At 40.7% G+C, this 23,708-nt stretch overlaps 1 protein-coding gene across 3 annotated transcripts in view; it reads left to right on the top strand.

Moving 5' to 3' along the window:
- Positions 1 to 23,708, top strand: part of PCDH15 (protocadherin related 15) — a 695,403-nt gene that overhangs the window by 173,341 nt on the left and 498,354 nt on the right. For all 3 annotated transcript variants that reach the window (XM_065068175.1, XM_065068168.1, XM_065068170.1), the window contains exon 4: positions 1,223 to 1,300. The gene's annotated coding sequence lies outside the window, so the exon portion shown is untranslated. The remainder of the gene's footprint in view (positions 1 to 1,222; positions 1,301 to 23,708) is intronic.

Genomic DNA, 23,708 nt, shown 5'->3' with positions numbered 1-23,708 from the left:
GTGTGTGTGCTAAGGAGTCAGTGGGAGCGCGCTGTGTGGTAACATGCTTGGGTCAATAAAGACAGAAAGCTGTTTGAGTGACCCCTTCACACTCCATTTGTTTAACCCTTGGCAGTTGGAGAAGTACCCTCGAGGAATATAATATGAAATTAAATATAGGAGCCTTACGTTATCGAAGTTCATGCCAACACTTCTGGCTTGTTGCAGGTGTGTGTCTGAGTATCTTGTTTGTATACTTGTTTTTTTAATGTTTATGTAAAAGCCAAACAAACCCTCCTTCTTCCTTACCCAGGTGCTACTCGGCCTCTTTACAAATGCAGCCATTGCATTTCAGAAACAAGACCATAGGAGTGCTGTGATGTTCCTACCCTGTCATACTGCTGATCTTTCTTTGGAACTGCACTCTAAGAAAAGCCAAATGGTTGTGGTTGTGTGTGTGAATAAACAGAAGTGCTTTAGTCCTGGAAATCCTCATACCATTAAGTTCACAGTTTCAAAATTTCATGAGCTTTAGTTACATTTCTGTTTGCTCTGTGTGTGTGCTTTGCTTAATTCAAACCGTCTTGGTTACTACAATATTAAATACCGTGTATGAGCTTTGAATGTGTAAAATATAGAATTACGGCAGTGATGAGTGGATGTATTTTTGAAATCACACACAAGCACAAGTAGCGATCAATCTATTCATGCAACAGTTTTTAGATTTATTGAGGCTACTTAGTGAGAATGTTAAATATACCCGTTGCCATTTAAAAAGTGTATTTTAAATCACTGTCTTTGGGCTGACAGATGTCCTTGTTTTGTTAGTGTTGTGGTCAAATAGTAGAATCACAGAATAGTGTGTGTTGGAAGGACCTTCCAAGCTCACCTAGTCCAACCCTGCCACAATGAGCAGGGACATCTTCACCCAGCTCAGGTTGCTCAGAGCCCTGTCCAGCCTGGCCTGGCATGTTTCAGAAAATACGTGTTTTGGAGTATATTCCCTCTGTTGCTGAAGTCAAGGCTGTTATTTGAAGGGTAGGTGGTAGAATACATTCAGTGTCATTAGTTATAAATCAAACCAGTTCTTTCTGTAGCAAACTTTGAGTTATGAATGTCAAATTAACTTTTCCAAACTTGCTGTAATTTATCTGAAATGCGGGAATTTTCAACAAAGGTGAATGATATGTATTCACACTGTGCACTCAAGGTAAAATTTTGATGCAGCATTAATGTCTTTCAGGATGATGGGGACATAATTCAAGGAGTACATTTGGAGCAGCTGTTTTTCTCCTGGCTGACACAGGGACCAGAAAAGAAGGTAAGAAAAACTTGTTCCTTTAACAGAAAAATATGTTTTAAATTCTATCTTTTTTCTCTTATAGCTAAATAATACAAAAATGCATGTTAGGAGTTTAGATGGAAAAGTATTGAACAGATAAGACAGATGAAGATTAAACTGTATAAATCATGTTGGATAATATTAAAATGTAATAGTTTATAAACATAGGAGTCTCCAGAGTTATTAAAATGTGTTGTTTCTTCTCTTATGCATGTACAAAAAATAGTTCTACAATCTGAGATAGATTTATTATTCTTCATTGATTGCCTCATTCTGTTGGAGAACATTTCTGGCAGTAGTGTAGTAGACCTGTCATATCTATCATGATGTGTCGGAGATCTGTCAGTTCTGTGGCTCTTTTTGAACTTTGCTGTTTCAGAAAAATGCAGCTGAGCATTATAGGCAGAAGTTTGACATTTCCAAGATGAAAATCAATCTTATTTTATGTGGTATTTCTTAAAGAAGATTTGCGCTTTGATTGCACAAAAGGAGGTTTCACGTGTTTGGGGGTGCAACGTGGACACAGAATAATTTGGGTAACAGATTTGGCAGGTGTTCTGTAATGAAAAGAAATTTAAGAAATGATGATATAGGAGGTACTCAAGGAAGATGGCAAATCAAACATTGATCTGCTGTTTTCATAAATATGAACCGAAAGGTGTGAGCTTGTATTTCTGTTCAAAGTTGGGGACTAACAAGGTAAACACGGCCTGTTGTGGAGTCATATATCATATTTAGAGGGAAAGAAGTAAGAGCTGTTGAAAATCAATTGTTGGAAGTATGACAAACAATAAAATGTCCTAAATGTGTAGGAGGATAGGTCAGATGAAGCACTGTTGTATCTGATGGACATTGCACTTTAAAATTGATGTAATGAATGTTCAAGGAAATTACTTAATTGTAAAATAGATTGAAACAAATGTATATACGCTGAAAAAAAAGGAAACCATTGTGTCAACACAGGTCTTTGTCCAGCTGGCCGGCATCTGGGTTTTTATTTATGCTTTATGGTGTTAAGACACTAGGGTAGATGTGTGTTGATGATTTTACCCAGAGACAACAGAAGTCTAAGGAGAAGGGCTTAACGGAGCTATAAACAGCCAGACAAGCACAAATCCTGAGACACTTTGAGAGTGATGGTGAATTATTTTAATGTTTGGTTGCTGCCCAGGGAAGATGTTTGGAAATAATGCACCAAGTGGTGGTCTTGTTCTGTTATTCATTGAATGAAACAGTAGTCAGAAAAATAAATAAGTAAAAAAGGTTTTGATACTTAGTTTTCCTATTCCAATAGAAAGAAGCATGGAAGTTCCTGCTGTTTGTGTCCCAGAGTGTAATTGTGTAAGAAGAAGAATTGCCTTGATATGTACTGTGTTGGTGCTTTCAGATCTCTCTTGATTTTGATAGAACTGTACTTTTGGTACAGATACATAGTATAATTAAAATAATATTAAGATGGTGAAGTGGCATTAAAAAAAAAACAACAACACAAACCAAATGTAGAGAAAGCAAAAGAAAGTAACGAGGCAGAGTTTACTGTAGCAAAAGGAAGTAACAGGCAGTTTTACTCTAATCAGTCATAGTTATAGGCAAGAGTTGAATGATTGTTTTCAGTTTGTGATAAATAAATGAAACAAGTCTGTGTGAATGTAGCACTGAAATGTGATAAAGTATTATACGTATTTAAAGGTGTTTCTTTAATCCACTCTGAGTAAAAACAATCATTTTCACAAAGTGTTTCTTATATGTGAAATGCCAAGACCATTCTGTAGGCCTGTTGCTGTATAGCTCTACTGTTTCTACAGTAAGAAGCATGTTTTTATTTGCCTGCATGGCTCACAAAGCTAGAGGGGTTTTCTTTAAATGTTTTCAAATATCATTTCCAGATCACTGGTTATTCTAAAAGATACATATTTATGGAAATGTGTTATGTTGAGGAAACATGGAACATAATGGAGGTTTTCTTGTTTTGTTTTTCAAAAACCTTAGGAACCTTTTTAGTACTGTCTCGTGTATATTGTCTGGTATTATTGTTATAACAGTACCTATTTAAATCAGGAGTTTTTCCATTTTAGTCACTAGAATACGCACTGATTTTTCACACAAACGATAATGTGTCAGCCACAGAATAGTGACTCCATTTTGTTAAGGCGTTTAGCAATGCATTAAACACATAATTAGAGGAAGAATGGTTTTGTACCCTGAAGTTTCTAACGATTGTTTCATTAAGGACAAGACCAAACTCTCTATAGCACGCAAAAAGTCTTAAGTTTAAATAAGATGACAACTAAGTTGGACTGATAATTTCTCGTCCCTATAGCTACTACTACTAATAAATTGTAGAAGGAGATATTGGATATTTCCAAGCTAAAGGCACTGAGAGCAAAAAATCCATTCCAGAGTAGACACCATTATCACAGATTGCCTTCAGGCAATTAAACCTCGTCACTGAGATGTTTTGAACAAGTGTTTCTTTCTAAAAGCTGTGGAAGCTAAAGAATTAAAAGCCACTTCAGTTTTAAAGGCATGTTTTCTGAGCCTTAATAAAATGGCATTTTGTCTTAATTTTGTGTCTCCAGTCATGCAGGAAATTAGAAGACTAGCTGTTTCCTGCAGAACTTGGGTTTTTCAAACTTCAGGCTCAATTTGGCAGACTGTGGTGCTCAAATTAGCTTGTAAATGAATTATTTGTTTCTAAAGTGCAACTGATACCAAGTTACATACAAGTGCTTAGAATCTGGGCATATTTCTCATTTGCTTATGTAATTATATGATGGCTGCTCTTGACAAGATGCATAGTTGCTCAGAAACTTAGTACTAATTTACGTTACTCAGGTTCTCAAACTGCAATGAGTCATTGTTAAGAATCATTTAGAATGGCTCTTTTTTCCCCCCTCTAATATTATAAGTTACAAGCTCGATCTTATTTTGGGCTAGAATCAAAAATCATTTAACCCTTGTGTGTGTATAGTAGCAGTGGCAAGTCTGGATGAAGATGTAGTCATTAAAATGTCTGATGTCCCTATGGTTATCTAAGTGATGTGAAGTGCCGTTTTCTAGCAGTGCCTGCATATCAGCAGCACAAGGGAGGTTTCTGTGGGATCCCAGCTTCGGAGGGAATCTTTGGCTGATCTGCAGGCTGACCTGCTGGTCCAGCCCAGGGTCAGGTCAGAAGGAGGAGGAGGCACCTTCAGCACACAAATTGACATGGAAATAAGGCATGAGAGGGTCTGTCAAACGTGGGAGATGATTGTCTGTTATACCCACAGACCTGTGCTTTGAGCCAAGATATTGCTTGTGGAAATCATATAGTTTGGCACATGTGAAAATCATGGTATGCTGCTAGCCTGCACGTTACAAGAGGAACAGCAGAATTATTAATGTTCATGTATATTGTGTGCCATGTGATGCTCCAGCTTTTCTTGACACTGAAGAAAACAAGCATAGATGCTCTGGTTGCCTCTGCACGTAAGGCACTGGAGAGACTGGGTGCTGTGTGCTGACACCCCAAACTCAGCCAGAGCTCGGCATGCATCTGCCAAGGCCTTTGCGTTAAAGTGACTTTCTCAGAGGTGACTGAAATGCTTTAAAGTACTAAATAACGCCAGGTTTTGATAGAATAAAAACTTGAATGCTTAGTTTTTAGACAGAGAAAATTCCAAGTAATAGAAAAGAAATATGGGGGGCGGGGGGGTTCTGAGCATCTTACATCATACTGCCCTTGACCTTCATAATGGGTCCTTGGTTTCAGGCAGCGCAATGACTTGCTGAGATACAGCAAACCCTTTTGAGTCCTTGCTGATCCCAAGGTTGTTTTGCTGCTTTGCCTGCAAGGCCTGTCCCCACCTGCCGCCCCCTGCACTCTGTAATTCTGCCTGTGCAGCAGGTCCCAGCTCCTCCTGCTGTAACGAACTGTGCTGGGGAGCTCGCCTCAGCCTTTGTAAAGGAACATAGCACAAGGACGAACAAACAAACTAAACAACCAACCCACACCCCAAACCACGACAAAACAAAAAATGGGCTGCCTATCACCCAGTGTGAACACCTTACTCCTACGTCTATAGAAGTCTCTTGGTGCGACTAAAATCCATTACAGCTTTGTTCCACATTGGTGCACGAAGACTTTTGGTTGCTTTTAAGAGCAGAGGCTGATCCTTGGCAAAGCCCATCTGATATTGATTATTAACATTAGCAGATGCTGGACTGTAAGAGTACACTGAAGGGGAACTACATTTTAGAAGCAGTGGAATTTTCTTCTCTTTTTCCGCTTGCATTTGCATTCCATGCCAGTCCGATGAAGCATTTGTAGTCACAGGAAAGCTATGCAGGTCCCTGCTGCCTTCTGTGCCATAAAACTTCTGCTCAAATTGCTGCATCATAATTAGCCAGTTCAAAAGAGACTGCCATTAAGATGATGTGTTTAACATGTAGGTAAATAAATGTACAAAACTGTTCCACATCTTCTGTCTATTTTGATACCAAAACTAAAATGATGAGGTTGAAAATTGATTTCAGCTTTTGCATTAATAAATTAATTTGAATATTATGAACATAGTTCATCCTAATTTCTTCTGAAATTTCTTCTGAACATGATGGGTTGTTTAAGAGATCATTTGCCTGATGTGAAAGTTAATGTTTGACACGTTTTGACACTGTGATCAGAGCTCTTAGTTTTCTACTGTGTTTGTGTGGCAGAGTTGAAAACGAGATGCTGGTCTCAAACCAGGAACCAGTAGTGGTTGGGTCTCATAGACTCTCAGTGGTGGATATTTTGTGTGCTGAACCTGTGGTCACCAAACCCTTACTTGGGATAAGAAAAGAAAGCATGGGGTAGGCAGTGGTTTTGTCTGTTCTGTTTGACTTGGTTTGGCTTGCATTGCCTAGCTGGGGGGGGATTTTTTCATTAACTTAGTAGTCATTTGAATGTATTCAACTGAAAAAATGTTTCAGGGCTGCCATCCTCAAACTGTGTGTTCCTTTAACTAGTAGAGTATAATTATTTTAAGCTGCAAGGTACTAATAGTGCTAAGTGAGAGCATTTTGATGTCAGGACAGAGTTTAATGCCAGCTGGCATGAAGTGTGCCCTGTATTAATGCTGAATGGAGAGAATAGAATTTGTTCAGCAGTGAGCTGGCTGAGGAATAGTAGTTTGAGAGTAGCAACTGCTGTATTAATACCACAGCTTTCCTCTGATGGTTGATAGCCAGTGGGGTCTGGGATATTGCTAGGTTGCAGATTTCAGAGGATAATCAGAAACATGAGATGAGGGAAAATACATCAGAGAGATGGTGAGGTTGGCAGAACTCCTTGAGAGTTCTCAAGTACCTTGTCGAGGAAACAGCCTTGGAAATTGTAAGGAAGCTGACGCATTGTTTTATTTGCTTTTTGTTCTGTGGAGCAGCTTTTCTGTGTCTTCATGGACTGCAAGCAGGCTGGTGTCAGAGGGGTTTGTCTGTCATCGAGTTTCTTGCTTGTGGAAGTAACCAGGGACAGGCCTCAAATTGGCTTCTTGGTTAGAGTGGCTCTTACTTTGAAGGTAAGCTTTCTAGTTGAGTTGGTTTTGTCTGATAAAATAGGACTTCTGCTTGGATACCATTGGTGTGTATTTGCTCTTTTCTAGCTTCTCACATTTGTGAAGTACAGGAGGATATACACTAAGAATTTAATTGCCATTTAAGACCTGACCTCTTTGATCTTTGATAAAGTTGCATTCATTACTTATATTCATGAATTCATTTGGCTAATGAAACAGCATCATTTTTCTCCATGTTTTTGCAAAGCATACTGTGGCAAACTGAAATAAGTGTTCTGTGGTATTTGCATCATTATACCAGCTCTTTGAAAACACAGGCTTACGCAGCAGAGATGTTCTTCGATGATTATGGGTGCATTTATGCTTTGAGGGTTGCAAATGGAGAATGTTTTGCATCCTGCACTGTGGTTGGTTGTTGAGGAATGAAGCTGTGTTATCCTTGCAGTTCGCAGCTCTTGCTGCCACGGGTGTGTGGGCCAGCAAGGTCCCCTGGCTGCTGTGCCAGAATAGCGTTTCTGCAACAGCACCATCTTCATCCTCTTATTTTTGTGTTCAGGGAGTGGGTTTGTAGCTGCTTATGGCTCCAAAGCAAAGTAGTCGAGCCAGGGAGGAGCAGAGTTTTCCTTTTCCCCCAGAAGCGGTGGATCGTTATGAACAACCCGAAGCTTCTCTGTGTTAGTAGCCCATTCTTGTTGAAAATTGGTGTGGGATGGTCGATTGTAGAAACTGTGTGTATTTATGGCAGTGTTTCTGTGGCAATGAGGAGTTTGATTTTCAGAACTGAAACCTAGTGTTTTCCTAAACCCAAAATAAACAGTTCCAGAAATGAGAGTAATATCCAAATCCTAAGATGTTTTTTCACATTCCTTTAAAGTAGGGGGACACCCACCTTTTAGATTATTGTCTTAATTTTGCTTGCATAATCAAACCTGTTTTAAAAATGTAATGCCTATAATAAGTGTTTCTGATTCCTTCAAGAGTACAAGGACATGGCATGAAAGTATCAATAACTCTGTCTCTAGTTGTCTTCAAATTGGATGCAGAGTTTGTATGTTATGCAATTCAGAGAGCTTTTGAATTTGTTTTTTATTAAAGAAACGGGGCAATCAGTGAACTTTTGAGGATTTATTTTACAATGGATAGAGATTGGCATTTAGTATAAAAATATTTTCAACGCTTTTATAATATCTCAGTATGACAAATATATTTTCAAAATTTCTCTTTTCGTGCTTTGTTAGTTAGAGACTATGACATTTATAGAATTTGATCTCTGATGACACCCAACATCAGTTCTGGTAATGTATAGGTATTGCAAAATATTAATTCCTGTGATTAGCTCCTTACTCATTTTTAAATTGTAATCTTGATCCTACAAGCCTGAAGGTTTCATGGAATCGCAGCAAGGCCATTGCCTCACAATACTCTTCTGTTAGTTGCCTAAAATGTGCTTTATTAGGAGCATTGCCATTGTAGTGACAGTGAGGAGCTGGCACCTTGGACCTATCCCTGATGCTATTCAAGAACATTTCTTGGTCAGTACAGAGGTGGTTGCATTCAAAACGTTCCCTCAGCTGCATCCCATTGTGCCTTCCCTCAGCACCATCCCATCTGAGGTGACAGACAAAAGATTCTGGGTGCTGTGTCCATGCTCTGTTATGATCAATACATGGGAGCCTGCTGCGAGCTGGGCTAGCCCAGTGTGCTCAGTTATTACCTGCTTACTGTAGGGGCTGCAGGAAAAGAAATGATTTTTCTTATGAGGAAATAGATGTATGAGATTTGTGCTTGAAAGCCAGAATTTTGTGAATAAAATGTCGTGAGTTCCGCAGACATATATTGAGATCATAATCAAGACAAATTGGCTGACAAATCTAGGGAAAAGATATGTGAAACCTGACCACTCAGATAGCTGAGCTGTTGGGTGAAACTGCTACTTCCTTCATGACAATTGTCTTGCAGTAGAGAGTCTGAACTGGTCCTGACAGTATAAACTCTCAGAGAAGGACTTAAAAATTAATTTAGTTCTGGCCTTCATAAAACACAAACAAGAAAAGCAACTTTTTCAATGCCTGTGGTGCAATGTGAAATTTTCCTGTGTCACCTCAGCTTGGGCTTTACTCATTTTCACATCTGTGATATCAGAGCTGGAGAAAGGCACCTTGTCCTTGACAGTTGTGTCACATTGTGTGCCCTGACATAAACTGTCTGCATTTGATTTAATTTTGTCTTATTGATGGTCTGATGTGTGTCTGCGTGAAACCGCTGGCATCCAGTGTCTGCAGTAGGTTAGCCAGCCCTCTCTCCACATTTCTCCATGGTACACAAATATCCACAGCTAAGAAGTAAGATTTAGCCTGCTGTTTGTAATTTTAACAGAGACTGGGTTTGTAAAAGTCCCACGTGATTCCAGTGATCAGGCTTTTGTGAACAAGCATTTATTTTAGTTTCAGATGCAATCAACTAATTGTGCCAAGCAAAGCGATGTTTTTAGAAGCATGATTTCACAAGGGCTCTAATTACTGTGTGCTGTACGGCGAGCAAGAGGGGTATTAGACGTAATCCTAAAACCACTTATTTATAAATTAATGTTATGTAATTAAAATTAGTGTTTTAAGACGGCTGATTGCCAATACATTCAGTAGAAGTAAGTTGCTTGAGCAGTCGTAGCAGCCATACGTTGTTTTCATTAAGTTCAATTTTTTCCATTTGAGCAGTTTGCTTCATCTATAAGGTTAAGCTTCAGATGACTGTGATAGCACTGTGTGATTTTTACATTTGTCATGTTTTCAGTTGCCGTTTATTTAATTGCCTTGTATCACAGACACAAAGCTAAGTCAAAACCCCAACATAAACGTATCACTTTTTCACTCTTTAACAAAGGGGTGAGGAGAGTATAATAGGGAAAACAAAACAAAACAATCTTGCTGCAGTAATAACTTCTTTTGTTTTGAATTTTCTGCTTCTTTTTGAACCTAAATATTTCATAATTAAATATTAATTTTTATTGCTAACATAATACTTGATACTTTTTTTTTTTTTTTAGTCTACATGGGCTTATTACAGTTATTCCCCTGACACTTTTCAGTCCTTTACATACACAGCATCCCCAATCCATGGTCTGTTTTTCACAAAATATGGTGGGATGCAAATTGTATCTGTAGAGAACTGAGTTGAGTGCTTGTGGGGAGCTTGATGGAGCTGAGTACTAACTGCAGCGATCCCTCTGTGGGAACGTTCACTAGTATGAATTATGAAATCTTTAACTTTTTTCAAAATATATTATCTACTTTCTCCATGTAGGAAAAACACCTGTCTTTAATCAAACTAGGTATTATCTTTTGGTGTTAGCAAATAACTCATTGAAAGATGAGGTAGAGATTAGAAAGAAGATCATGGGGAAAAAAACCACTGTTCAGCAATAGTCCACATTTGTGGTTAAGAACAGGCTGCAGTTCAGGACTCACTAAATCTTGACTCTAATCATGTTAAACATGGTGACAATTAGATTTACAGATAGGGATGAGAAGAGACTTCCCAAGATCAAGAAAAAGAAAGAATCATTCAGATAAAAGTAGTGGTATGCTGTATTGTATTGAACACATGATGGCAGAGAGTATAAGAGCAAGTATGTGGCATTGGTGTTGTGGCAGGATGCACACCCCCCCCCCCGCCCTTCATCATGGAAGGCGTAGACACATCTCCCTCTCTCTGCTGTTTGAGGCTGACAGCTGCTTCTGTTTGGCCCCAGAGCCCCCTGGCCAGGGCCATTAGGAGAAGGGAGTGCTGAGGCGCCAGGGAGCCGCTGGGCGCCCGCGGCCAGTGTGGGGGATGTTTGGAGGCTTCAGGGGCACCCGCAGCCAGGGTGGGGGTGCAGAGAAGCTTCTGGAATGCCCACAGTCAGATCTGATCAGCCAATAAAACACGGGACTTTCGTGGAGACTCCGCCCATTGTCGCGGGTCTCTCGGAGCACGAGCGAGATGCTGCCGCCAAGACCCACCCCGGGATGGAGAGTCCGCTTACCTTGCCGTAACAGGTGTGAGTAAAATTAACCCTCGCAGGATTGCGAATGCATCTACTTTCCATGCACATTTGCACGTGTATTTGTACTTTCCGTGCACATTTGCACGTATATTTCTCCTTGCAGGATTGCGAGTGTATTATAAATTTACCCTCGCAGAATCGTGAGTGTACACTTTCCGTACTCAATACCAGTACGTGCATCCCTTTAAAATAATTCCACACCATATTCAGGCAAGTGTGGACTCTTCCTGGACTCAGGGGCGGCTCCGGCATTGTTTTGGGTGAAACCACATATGTGCACACTGTGGACCTCCTGTTGTATTAGTTGCTGCCCCTTAATAATTTCCACAACTGATATCCGAACCTGTATTCAAGTCACTTTGGAACGCTAAAACCCTGTTTCTCACCGGTTTACCCTCTTGTCCCTTAAACTAACCTCAGGGTACCTCTGTGACAGGTGTATGAACATAGAGACTGAAGCAAGTCAGGAATAAGGAAGATAAAAAAAACAGACAAAAACCACCCTAAAAAATGCAACAGTGAAAATTAGATTGATAAGAGCATTGCCTTGGTCCTTAAATGCTTTTTTTTTTAGTGGCTGCTAGTTCAATACAATTACATATGAACTCCGACTTTAATTAAAAAAATATAAGCAAGTCTGCAAGCCTCATGGCTGCAGAGAAAGGCATAACAAAGCTTTCAATGTGTAATTCCACAAGGTTTAGCAGAAGAAGGAAAATCAAAAATCCCAGTCTGTTTTTAAGTACCTGAGGATCTTTTCTTAAAAAGACTCATCTTGATGTGGTCTGTCACGTGAGATTTGAACACCCGAAGGTAAGACAGAGACCAACGGAATGTGAAAGGGAGGGGGAGAGGGGACATAAAAGCAGAATATATGATGAAAGTAACACTGACTACAGTTAGTTAAAAAGATAAAATATACATAGTTGATGCACAACTAACCTGTATTGTTTCAGACACCAATGGGCCTAAAAAGTGAAACAGAGCTGTAAAAGCTTCATGCAGAAATGTAAAATGTAGCAGTTAATGAAATAAAAATGAGCAAAAGACTGCGGTTATTTGATTGTAACTTGTTTTAACTCTCAAGCTGCAGATCAGGCAGTGTTTTGAGAACGTGAAAAAATGTGGAAGAAAGATTTGTGAAGATAACCAAAGGGCTTTTTCTTTTGGGGAAAAAAATAGTCAAAAACATTTTCCCATGGCAGTAAGTTTGTCAGATTGCTCCTTACAATTCAAAGTTGTTTGCGTAGAGTTTGCAACATTAATGGATGCCATCATTGACAGTCCAAACTGTTGCCTAAGTTGTTGCTGGGAACAAAACCAGGAAAGTGTGAACATAAATCCTCTTATACAGAAGTATAGTGGAAATAGCAGTAGAGACATACATTTTTAATGACAGTTAAGCAGGCTAGAGAAAGCTCTGTAAGAACAACGTTAGAATGAAGTGAAAGAGTTTGTGATTGTTTTAGATGGTTTGACAGAAATGTCTGTTCAATGTTGATTGTCTATCAAAAATGTAAACAATGTCAAAGGCTATTTGAGAGGGTGGAGAATGAAGCAGATTGCATCTCAGAATAATAGAATGCATAACTGGAATCCTACAACGGCTGCCATGTACAGAGTGGGCAGGACTTAGGCTCTTCAAGCTGGTTAAGTGACAATTCAGGTTGTACACAATGGAACGTAATAAGCTATAGGCAGCATGGATATGTGTGGAGTGATCATCGCCTGTGTCTGATGAGGCAAACTGGGGCTTGCAGATTCTGAGCAAATAACATGTAATTCCAAAGTGCAGGGGCACCTCTGTTTTGTCACATTGGGAAACCAGGGGATTTTGACTCAGGCCTGGACATCAGCAACCTCTGAAGACCCAAGGTGAGAAATCCACATGTAGCAACTCCAGGGATGTCTCTTTTGGTCATGCCCAGTAAAGTTGTATTTCCCTGTAGAAGTTTCAAAAATGTCAGTATAAGTCTTGGCCAAGGTGTGGAACTGGTGGCGTTCTTTCTGTCTGTCTGTCTGTCTGTCTGTCTGTCTGTCTGTCTGTCTGTCTGTCTGTCTGTCTGTCTGTCTGTCTGTCTTTCTGTCTGTCTGTCTGTCTGTCTGTCTGTCTGTCTGTCTGTCTGTCTGTCTGTCTGTCTGTCTGTCTGTCTGTCTGTCTGTCTGTCTGTCTGTCTGTCTGTCTGTCTGTCTTTCTGTCTGTCTGTCTTTCTGTCTGTCTGTCTTTCTGTCTGTCTGTCTTTCTGTCTGTCTGTCTTTCTGTCTGTCTGTCTTTCTGTCTGTCTGTCTTTCTGTCTGTCTGTCTTTCTGTCTGTCTGTCTTTCTGTCTGTCTGTCTTTCTGTCTGTCTGTCTTTCTGTCTGTCTGTCTTTCTGTCTGTCTGTCTTTCTGTCTGTCTGTCTTTCTGTCTGTCTGTCTTTCTGTCTGTCTGTCTTTCTGTCTGTCTGTCTTTCTGTCTGTCTGTCTTTCTGTCTGTCTGTCTTCCTGTCTGTCTGTCTTCCTGTCTGTCTGTCTTTCTGTCTGTCTGTCTTTCTGTCTTTCTTTCTTTTTCCACTTTGCATTTCCTGATGGGAGAAAAAGCTTCTCCCTCTTTGATTTAACTTGAAGCTTGATCCATTAGGGTAGAACTTGGCTGTACAAATTGGTCTCCAGGCCTGAGCGAGCTCCGTAGTGGGAAGTACAAAGACAAAGCAGTAAAAAGTATCAGCAGGTTTTCAGCATGTGAGTTCGTTGTGAGGAGCAGGGTCAAAGTAGCAAGCATCTGAAGGCAGATGAACAGCTCTGTACAGCACTGTGTAAGGTAGGTGACTTTTTAGAGATACTGAAATTGATGTTCATTGTTGCAGAAGGGAGGGACTGTGCTATGCACAGAGCCTGATGTCAGATACACCATCCAGAGACTCCCGTGTGCACATGACTGGACAGATACCCATTCCAGACAAACTCCTCCTTACTTGACAAGCCACTTGGCTCCCTTGGGAAGCACGGCTGGGATCCGAGTTCTCTGTCAAGCACTCCTGGGAAGACAGCGTGCTGGCCGTTTCACTTGGGAGTGTTTGAGTCATCATATACCAACAAAGAAAACAGTGAAACTGCTCAACAGGCTCTCTTGCCACTTCCATACTCCAGCTGAGGTGTTAGGAACAGACACTGTTCAAAGATGTCAGTGGATGTGCGGTCAACACAGGGAAGCATTGATACATGCAGTTGTGATGGTGTGAACACGCTATCCAAGAGTACAAATGCCCAAGCAGCTTCTATGTTATGAATGAATGCGTGAGAAGAAAAGGTGCTTATTTTTGCAGGCGAGCCTCTTGAAGTCAGTGCTCGATTTGGTGGAGCTCTCTTGAACTTTAAGACACAAATAGTAAGTTGTAAACATCAAAATTAGATCATACACAAATGTCTTACTAGTAGAGCAGTGCTCCTCTGAGTGAAAGATGTGTGCAAGACCAAGGCTGCCCAAACTGCTTCTTGCTGTGAGGTGCGCTCTGGAGTGTATGAGAAGAAGTATTTCTAGTATATAAGCACTGAATCTCCCACTTCAGAGATGTGCTGTCTCTGTGTGCTTGATTTCATGTCAAAAGGATTCTAGCGAATTTTTTAAAGATGGTAGTTGCAATAATATTAAGATTTTGGCCCATGGAGGCGATAGGAAATTCAACATTAAAATGTACTTTATGCTTAAGGTAGATCTCTGTTCTCTTATTTTGCACACTGGATTTAAGGCTCAAGGGGTGACATTTTCAGCTAATATAAATACACATTTTTCCCTTGAAGCTTTGATGATTTACTACTGATCAGCTGTTATATGAACCATACTCAGAATTTTTTTACTTTTGAGAGTCATGTCACAGCCTTATAATTTCTTGCCATCATGTTTTGTATGAAGGATTCCATTTCTCATGGAAAGCCATATATAAGGGTACCAGTTTTAATTATCAAATTCTCCCAAACTCTGTTACTTCAATGTGTGATACAAGGAGCTGAATTTATCTACTGGCTTTGTTGATGTCTCAGTAGTATTTGGTGGTGCTGGAGATGAGGTTACTGGGTCACACATGATCATGATTTACTGCAAATTGTGTGTGAATAATAGGAGATTAGTGGATATGCTGACTGCAGCATATATTTTCTAAAATACAGATTAATATGATATTTTCAGCTTAATATACAGTTTCGTGTCATTGCTCTTTCAAAAATTTCATTAATCTGATAGGTTAATACCTTTAAAAGATCACAGCAACTGGGACAGATTGCATATTCTGAAACTTATGTTCATCTCATAGGAGTATAACTTTAAATTATTGGTAACATCTAACTTGAATATACATATATCTAGTTCTGTTTATATTCTGTAAAACTCAGAAAAGCAAAGTGTGAGAAATGTGTAATAGAGCAGTTTATAAAGTTAAGAGCATTAACATGGGTCTGTACTCTTAAGCTTGCTTTTTTTTTTTTGCTTTTTTTTCTCCCCCCTCATTTGTCTAAAACCTTGATTGATAAAGGAACCTCATCTTGAGAGAACCTGCTTAAACTATAGCCTGGGCTACAATACACGTGAAAAGTAGACAATTTGGATACGTGGCGTTTGCATAAGTTAGTGCTGTGTGTGAATGATTTCTGACACTTTTCTTGTTCCTTAACCCAAATATTTTCTGATTTCTCTTTCTCCTTTTCTTCCTGCTTGTCTTTTATCAATTAACACAGGGATTAGACTACACCCCCCCCCAGTCTATTAGGCCAAGCTTCGAGCTGCTTTCTGAGTGTGAAGATAAAAGCCGTTTCTCCCAGAGTTTGTGCAGCAGCGTTCTCTAAGGTGTCCTGCTGACGTGTCCTTTGGGGTGCGGAATGTGTAAGTCCTGAACAAGCTGCCACTTGGCTCAGAGTGGAGTTGGTCTCCTCTTGGCAAGCAAAAGCTGGGTGTTTGATCCCAGGTTAAATAGACAGACAAAGCACACCGTTCTGGCTTGCGTTTCTTCTTGGTCTTCCCATTGCGTGGGAACTGTGGACACTCCAAGAGGAAAAAGAAATCTTTGTTTGGACGGTTCTACTCAGCTAAAATGTGAAACTGTTTGGTGGTGTCATTTCCCTTTCCCCTGAAGTGAATGAATTGGTGTCAGTTTGTCTTTCTGTAGAAAAGTCTTTCCCTCAGTTCCAGAAGGACAAGGAACTGCTGGAGAGAGTCCAGCGCAGCCACCAAGATGCTGAAGGGAGTGGAGCATCTCCCGTGTGAGGAAAGGCTGAGGGAGCTGGGGCTCTGGAGCTGGACAAGAGGAGACTGAGGGGGGACTCATTCCTGTTTACAGATATATAAAGGGTGAGTGTCAGGAGGATGGAGCCAGGCTCTTCTCGGTGACAACCAGTGATAGAACAAGGGGTAATGGGTACAAACTGGAACACAAGAGGTTCCACTTAAATCTGAGAAGAAACTTCTTCATGGTGAGGGTGGCAGAGCCTGGCCCAGGCTGCCCAGGGGGGTTGTGGAGTCTCCTTCTGTGCAGACATTCCAACCCGCCTGGACACCTTCCTGTGTAACCTCATCTGGGTGTTCCTGCTCCATGGGGGGATTGCACTGCATGAGCTTTCCAGGTCCCTTCCAACCCCTGACATTCTGGGATTCTGTGAAATTTGCTACTGTGATCCTCTGCATTAATGATCTCTAGCAAGATGAATATCTCTTTTCTCAACACACAACAGCATGATGCTCATAAAACTTTATAGGACTGTCAGTAGCTTTGGTAGGACTCTTTGAAGGTTATTTTTTGCAACAGTGACCGCACCGTTAACGATCTTTGGGAGAAGGGTCATTTAAAGATTCATTAATTCTGTTTCCTGGTGCCTTCATAATAAGATGGTGGCAGGGAGGAATAGTGTGTGGCATAATTTTCTCCGGTTAACTAATTGTCTTGATAAACATTATGCTTTTATGCTATTTGTTGAAATCATCAGTTAGGGCTCTTGCCAAAAGCAAGTGGAGTAGTCTCAAAGAGTTGCTTTGTGTCTGTAATTCTTTAGAACAATTCTACTTCCCTATTGCTCAGTAGTGTTGCCTTTGGTAGCTACACAAGGTCAGAGTGCTTAGAAGGCTTTATCCTGAGCATGTGGCAAGTGTGAAAAAAGGAATTACTTGCTTACTAGAATTAAGCACCCATGATTGGTTTTCCCTTTTTAAGAAGATGTACAAGACCACATCAAAAGCTGCTCGAGTCCACTCACAAGCTGGCAGCACATGGACATTCTGATCAGTGTGATGTTTTAGGACATTGTCCTCGTTTCAGCTGGGACAGAGTTAATTTTCATCTTAGTAGCCAGTATAGTGCTGTATTTTGGATTTAGAATGAGAAGAATGTTGATAATATACTGGTGTTTCGGTTGTTTGCCTTCTTCCCAAGTAACCATAGGTGTGATGGAACACTGCTTTCCTGGAGAGGGCTGAACAGCTGCCAGCCCATGGGAAGAACTGAACGAATTCCGTGTTTTGCTTTGCTTGCATGTGTCACTTTGGCTTTAGCTATTAAACTGTCTTTATGTCAGCCCACGAGTTTTCTCACTTTTACCCCTCTGTCCCGCCGGGGGGACTGAGTGAGCGGCTGTGAGGGGCTTAGTTGCCAGCTGGGGTTAAATCACAGCAGACCTTATATGTGTAATAATTTAAGGGAAACATAGAAGCTAGTATTAAAAAGTTGTATTTTAGGATTTTAATCAGCGAAATCAATGAGCCTCCAGCTAGAAAGATACTTTAGGTTTTTTTAATCATTGCTGACCTCAAGCATGCACACAGATGTTCAGAGAAAGAAAATACATAAGAGCTATAAACATTTTTTACGACTTTTGTTGCTTCGTTATTTTAATGGTAGCAATTTAAGACTATAGGTCATATATATCCTGTTGTAACCTCTGCCTGTTCACTACTCCCTGGAGCTGGTGTAACAGGCTATAACTGCCTTCCTTTCAATGAATCCAGTAAAGTGTATGGTACTGAAATTTAAATTAGAATGGGTAGATGAGTATTTAACACCTCTAGTCTCAGCCTAAGGGTCTCGCTCTTCTTAATCAAGTTCTAGCTTCTTCAAAGTCAATAAAAATTTTGTAGTACAAATCACTTTACAAATTACAGACGATTGTTAATCCTGAGAGGTGGAGTTCCATAATACTCTGCAATAATTTTGTGATACAAGATAAGTAACATTTAGACATGTCTGCCATTCACATGGCATAAAGATGAGTTGGAGACCTGCATCAGGACTTCAGCCATTGCAAAAAGCTGATAGATGTAGTTATTAAAATCCAAAGCGGCTTTGTCAAGAGGTCAAGCGTGTGAGCTCGCTGTTCATTCACATGAGTGACAGTGATGTGCGGACAATGAGAAGTCCTTAATCGCTGCAAGAACTAAGAAAGCACAGTAAGTGTTTTCTGAAAGTGTTTTTGTTTAAGAGAATGTTAAATACACTGCTAGACTTGTTTACCTTGTGTTAGGAAGTCTTGATGAGATGGAGACATTAGATTGTTCTTTGTAATGTATTTTCCTATTTAGCCAGTTACAGGCAGCGCAGCAACAGAAGAAATCAAAGCAGTGTAATAGTACCGAATATGAGATTTTTATATATGCCTATACTTTAAATAATTTGTCATTTATAGGAAACTGATTTGGAAATCAATTCATTGCACTTTCCCCACAGAAAAATGTAAAAAACAATCTCTATCTAGTATGTCTTGTGTTGATAAATGGAACTACAGCTTTGTCTGCCATTCTGTCTACATTGCATAAGAGATTTTGGACCAAGTCTGTGTTTTCCTTTTCCTTCTCCATTTTAAACACTTAGACCCAGGCTGCGTCATTCACTAAATTTGATCTAGAAGCTCTGTGGTCCCCAAGGCTGGAGGTGAGGCAGCTCCCCATGCCAGGATTCGAGCTTGCAAGTGCGCAGATGATGGATGAGTCGCACCGAGCCGTTTCTCAGCTGTCAGCATCATCTCCCGGCCACGACTAGACCCGTGCAGTTCAAGTGCATTTCTCTTCCATTACCAGGAGGGATCAGCAGACAGGACTGCTTCCAGATGGAGCCTCATCCTCAGCCATTTGGCTCCCATGGAAATGCTCAAAGTCGCACCGATTCAGAATCGGAGGCTTCAACAAACAGATGCTCTCTGAGGGATTCAGGCTTGCTCTGATACATGTGTCCTTGGAGCGTAGCCCGATTTTCAGGGGATTTCATGTTGAGGGGATTCCTTGAGTAAGACTCTTAATGAGTTAGTTTATAGCAGTATTTGAAGTGTAATTTAAGGGGTGTGCAACTTCCCAACCCCAAAGCCGATCTGATGGGCAGATGTACAGTGACAGTCTTATGCAAATAACGACGCGATGCTGGCCTAGCCACTCCTGGCCTGGCTAAAGCGCTTAAAGCCGTGCTGGTGCCAGTAATGGGCCCTTTTTGCAGGTATTTTCCACCTCATAGTGCTGGAAGTTATACATGCTGTACCACTTTGTAAAGCTGTGTTGGTTTTCTCAGTTGTTCTAGCAGGGAATCCCAGCTCTATCCACTTAAAATGGAAGGGGTGTTAATTACTCTATGGCTATATTACTTGAGCTTATCTATCCAGACTCTCCTAATGGATCTGGTACTCTTCTCATGTTTTGTTGATACCTTACATCCAGTTTCTTTCTTTCCTTACACTTTCTATGATAATTTGCTTGACTCGCTTAGAACAGGCAGCCCTTTAACACAACTGGTTTTGGGGAAGCCTCCGTACTTTCCTGTGATTCTGCATACCAATTTCAACTGCTTTGCTCTTGATTGAAAGGTTGTGAACTGCTTTGCGTACTATCTTTTTCCTTTGCATTGACATTCCCTGCTCCCTGTATACATCAACTTTGTAGCAGAGCCTTGCAGAGATTTGGAACCTGTTGGTTTCTAGGTCATCATGCTTGTCTCTTGTACTAGATTACAAGAAACACGCTTATGCCAAAACTGGGGCTGATTTTCATAGTGGTGTTTCCTTTTATAGAAGCAGAATGGTGAGTTGAAATATGAACCCATCCGATAAGTAGCTAATTCTCCTTGCTTTTTTAATGTAATATTGATCTATAATGTGTACCTACCTAGAATTATCTTTTCTATTAGCATCAGGGACCGATGCTATCATTATTTTGAAATGAGAGTGGTGTGATGTTTTGGGATTTCCTAAATGTATAAACTAAGTTAAATCCTGAGAAAAAATGGCAAACATTAAATCGAGAGCGATATAGTCTTATAGCTGATGTGCTGTCAGCAATTTCCTGGGTTTTATCTTCTCTTTCAACCATCTGAGAAAAAGCAGGGGAGAACCACACTTGTGTGGACTTACTCTGCTAGGCTCCTGTTGAACAAGCATGGTTTTCATCTCTGCTAGTGCTGCAGAGATTTCTCAGATGTTTCCTAGCGCCTGTTTTCAGTTTGGGGTTATAACTGCTCACCTCTGGCATCTCCTTGTCTCTAATTCCTGCTCTGGTTTTCTGTAGCCTTAGGTAACTGTCACGACCCGTAGCAGCAGCAAGGTCCTGGGCTCTTGGCCAGGTTTTTTATTATTCTTCTGAACTGTTAACTCTCCTTTTTCAAAGCTACAAGGAGGAGGCATATGCTTAGTCCTTTCCTTCTACAACTCCTGTTTTCTTCTAATAACGCTTTTTTCTCATGATCTTTTATTTGTGTGAAAAGGCCTTTTTATTCTGTTGGACTCGGTCACAATTATGCGCCGTGTCTTGCACCCTCCTGGCCCCTCACTGTCTTCAAATGGCTTTTTCAAAAGCTACGTGAAAAATATGTATTAAAATTTAGAAAAGATGCAATCAGCCTTCTCAAGAGTAAATTAACAACTTTACAGAATCACAGAATCACAGAATCACAGAATCGACTGGGTTGGAAGAGACCTCAGAGATCATCGAGTCCAACCCTTGGTCCAACTCTAGTCCGTTTACTAGATCATGGCACTAAGTGCCATGTCCAATCTCAGTTTAAAAACCTCCAGGGACGGCGAGTCCACTACCTCCCTGGGCAGGCCATTCCAATGCCTGATCACTCTCTCTGTAAAGAATTTCTTTCTAATATCCAGCCTAAATTTCCCCTGGTAGAGTTTAAGCCCATGCCCCCTTGTCCTATTGCTAACTGCCTGGGAGAAGAGACCAATCCCCACCTGGCTATAACTTCCCTTCAGGTAGTTATAGAGAGTGATGAGGTCTCCTCTAAGCCTCCTCTTCTCCAGACTAAACAAGCCCAGCTCTCTCAGCCTCTCCTCATAGGTCTTATGTTCAAGTCCCTTCACCAGTCGTGTTGCTCTTCTCTGGACCCGCTCCAGCACTTCAATGTCTTTCCTGAACTGAGGGGCCCAGAACTGAACACAATACTCCAGGTGTGGCCTCACCAATGCAGAGTACAGGGGAAGGATCACTTCCCTTGTCCTGCTGACCACGCTGTTTTTGATACAGGACAGGATACCATTGGCCTTCTTGGCCACCTGGGCACACTGTTGGCTCATGTTGAGCTTCCTGTCAATTAGCACCCCCAGGTCCCTTTTAACATCCTCTACCTCAACCTCTAACTCACAGCCTCTCTCTGTTTTTTCTTTTTCAGCTGTTATTAATTCCTTGGATTTCCATAAGTGAAATCCTAATTTACTTTAAGAACACGTTTATTCTACGTGTTTCTGAAACAGCTATTAGGAAAAAGGTCTTAATGCAAACACAGTGCGACACCTGGTTGTGTTACGTCCAGCCTGAATTTTGAACTAGCAATTAGGGTTATAACTAGGTAGGCATTATTTATAAACCTGGACATTGGTCTCTTGAATACCATTTAAAGACTTTTTCATGTGTTTTAATTGATACTGCAGTTTTCAGGAAAAACAAACCTTCCACAAGCTGACACACGGGAACTGCGAGGTGGGATGAAGCATTGAGCTGGGCCCAGAATCTCCTGTGCTGCAGCAGCTGGTACCTTGAGAAGAGAAGCAGCACCAGGCACATGTAGTTCCATCCTTCTCCAGAATGTTCTTCAGACTTTCAGCAGCTTTTCACTCAGGCCCGTTTTGAGCCAGAGGCAGAGATTGGTTATTAGGACACATCTTTCCCATAAATTTTTCTGGTTGTTTTTTGATCTTGCATAAAGTTTTGGTATCTGCAGTATCCTACATCAAATAAATTACCCAGCTTAATGGCATGATGAGTGAGGAGCTGTCAGTTTTTGTTTCTTTTGAACATGACCACCGTGTAATTACATTTGATGCCACTTTTTTTTATAGCAGAACATCCTGAAATAGCACAAAAACATTAGTATTCATAATACGTCTGCCAAACAAAACCAAGAGTTACTCTTGTGTCAGTGTCAGTTGCAGAAAGCAGAGAACCATCATGCCCTAGTCTTTCTTGTGGTGAATTCCTTGTTTGTACGCCTCTTTCGTATTTCCCGTCCCCAGCTTGCCCAGCGCTGCTCCGTGTCACCGTCCTTTCTCTGGGAGCTGCGTCATTCTTTTGATCAGCATGCGCCATCCTTCCTGAGTCTCTGTCCCTTTGAGCCCCGATTCTGTTGTTCACTGCTATTCTTACCAATTTCTCTCCTGCAGACAGCAGAGATAAAGATCTGGAGCTCTCTTGGTCTCTTCAAAGCCTTTAAAAGTGAATTAATGTAATTTTTGCCACCTTTCAGTTCTTTTACACGGAAGCATTTTTAAGTCAGGGATTACAGATGGTAATTAACTGTTTCACTGGTGAGGTCTTTTAGAAATACCACAGATCCTCTGGTTCTTGGTGATTGGTTATCAGCTAAGTGTCTTCTTGTTTATCCTATAGCCTTCTAGTGCTTGTGATAGATCCTTTGGGAAGTCACCTGTAAAGGAGGATTCTTGCTTTTCCAAACTTCCCTGTGTCAAATGTACATGCAAAAACCTTCTGTGTACTGATTTTCTGTGGTTTGGTTGTCTGTTGGCTCTACAGGCTCCTTGGCAGGCATTGTTGCTCATGAGCTGTTTGAAAAAAAGGTTAATAAACTTCTCTGCAAATACAGTTTTGTAATTTTAATTGCCCTGCTTTATTGTTTTTTTATTTGTAACAATGACAGTTTACGAGCCTTACTATTTTTCTCCTAGGAGCACTGGTTTCTTTTTATTTTCAGATGGGGGCTTTTCCTTTTCCAATATTTTTTTCTTTTAATTGTTAAGCATGTAATACAAATGCATACCTAGACGTAGAGAATTTAAACTCACAGTAAGTTCAAATGCCTCAAGTCATAACCAGTAATGTATTCCGCTGACGGTAGTGGATTCTTTCTATTTAAGGCTACTACGGGGTGCTTAGAGTGATAATAGCCAGCAATATAGATAGAAAACCTACTGTTTTTCCTTACTAGCTTGAGGAGTAATAGTCTAAATACTTACTTTTGTCCAGGGGAGCTGTAGAAACTGCACATTGCATCAAGGGAATGTCTGACCAAATATCAAACTAAAAACTTGCAATGAAGGTGGCAAAACACTGAAAGCAGGTTGCTCAGAGTGGTTATGGAATCACCAGGCGTGGTGATGTGTCATGTGGACAGCGAGAGCAGCCGGATTTAGTGCTGAGGTTAGTCCTGCGTCAGGACTGGATCAGCCATCCCCCGCGGTCCCTTCCAGGCAGCATCAAACCGAGATTCACAAGTGTCCTGAATGATTAGTTCTGAAGAGACTAGGGGGCAGGTTGCATTCCAACACTTGTTCAAGAAAGTCCAGATAAGTGACATGATTTCTGAAGCTGAGGCTTTCTGATCCTTAGATAAAGCTGTCTAGGAGTCAATTTTCTTGTT

This window comes from Columba livia, chromosome 6, assembly GCF_036013475.1.
Source record: "Columba livia isolate bColLiv1 breed racing homer chromosome 6, bColLiv1.pat.W.v2, whole genome shotgun sequence".
NCBI lineage: Eukaryota > Metazoa > Chordata > Aves > Columbiformes > Columbidae > Columba > Columba livia.
The sequence above is the reverse complement of the archived record's forward strand: the minus strand, read 5'-3'. Positions and strand labels throughout refer to the sequence as shown.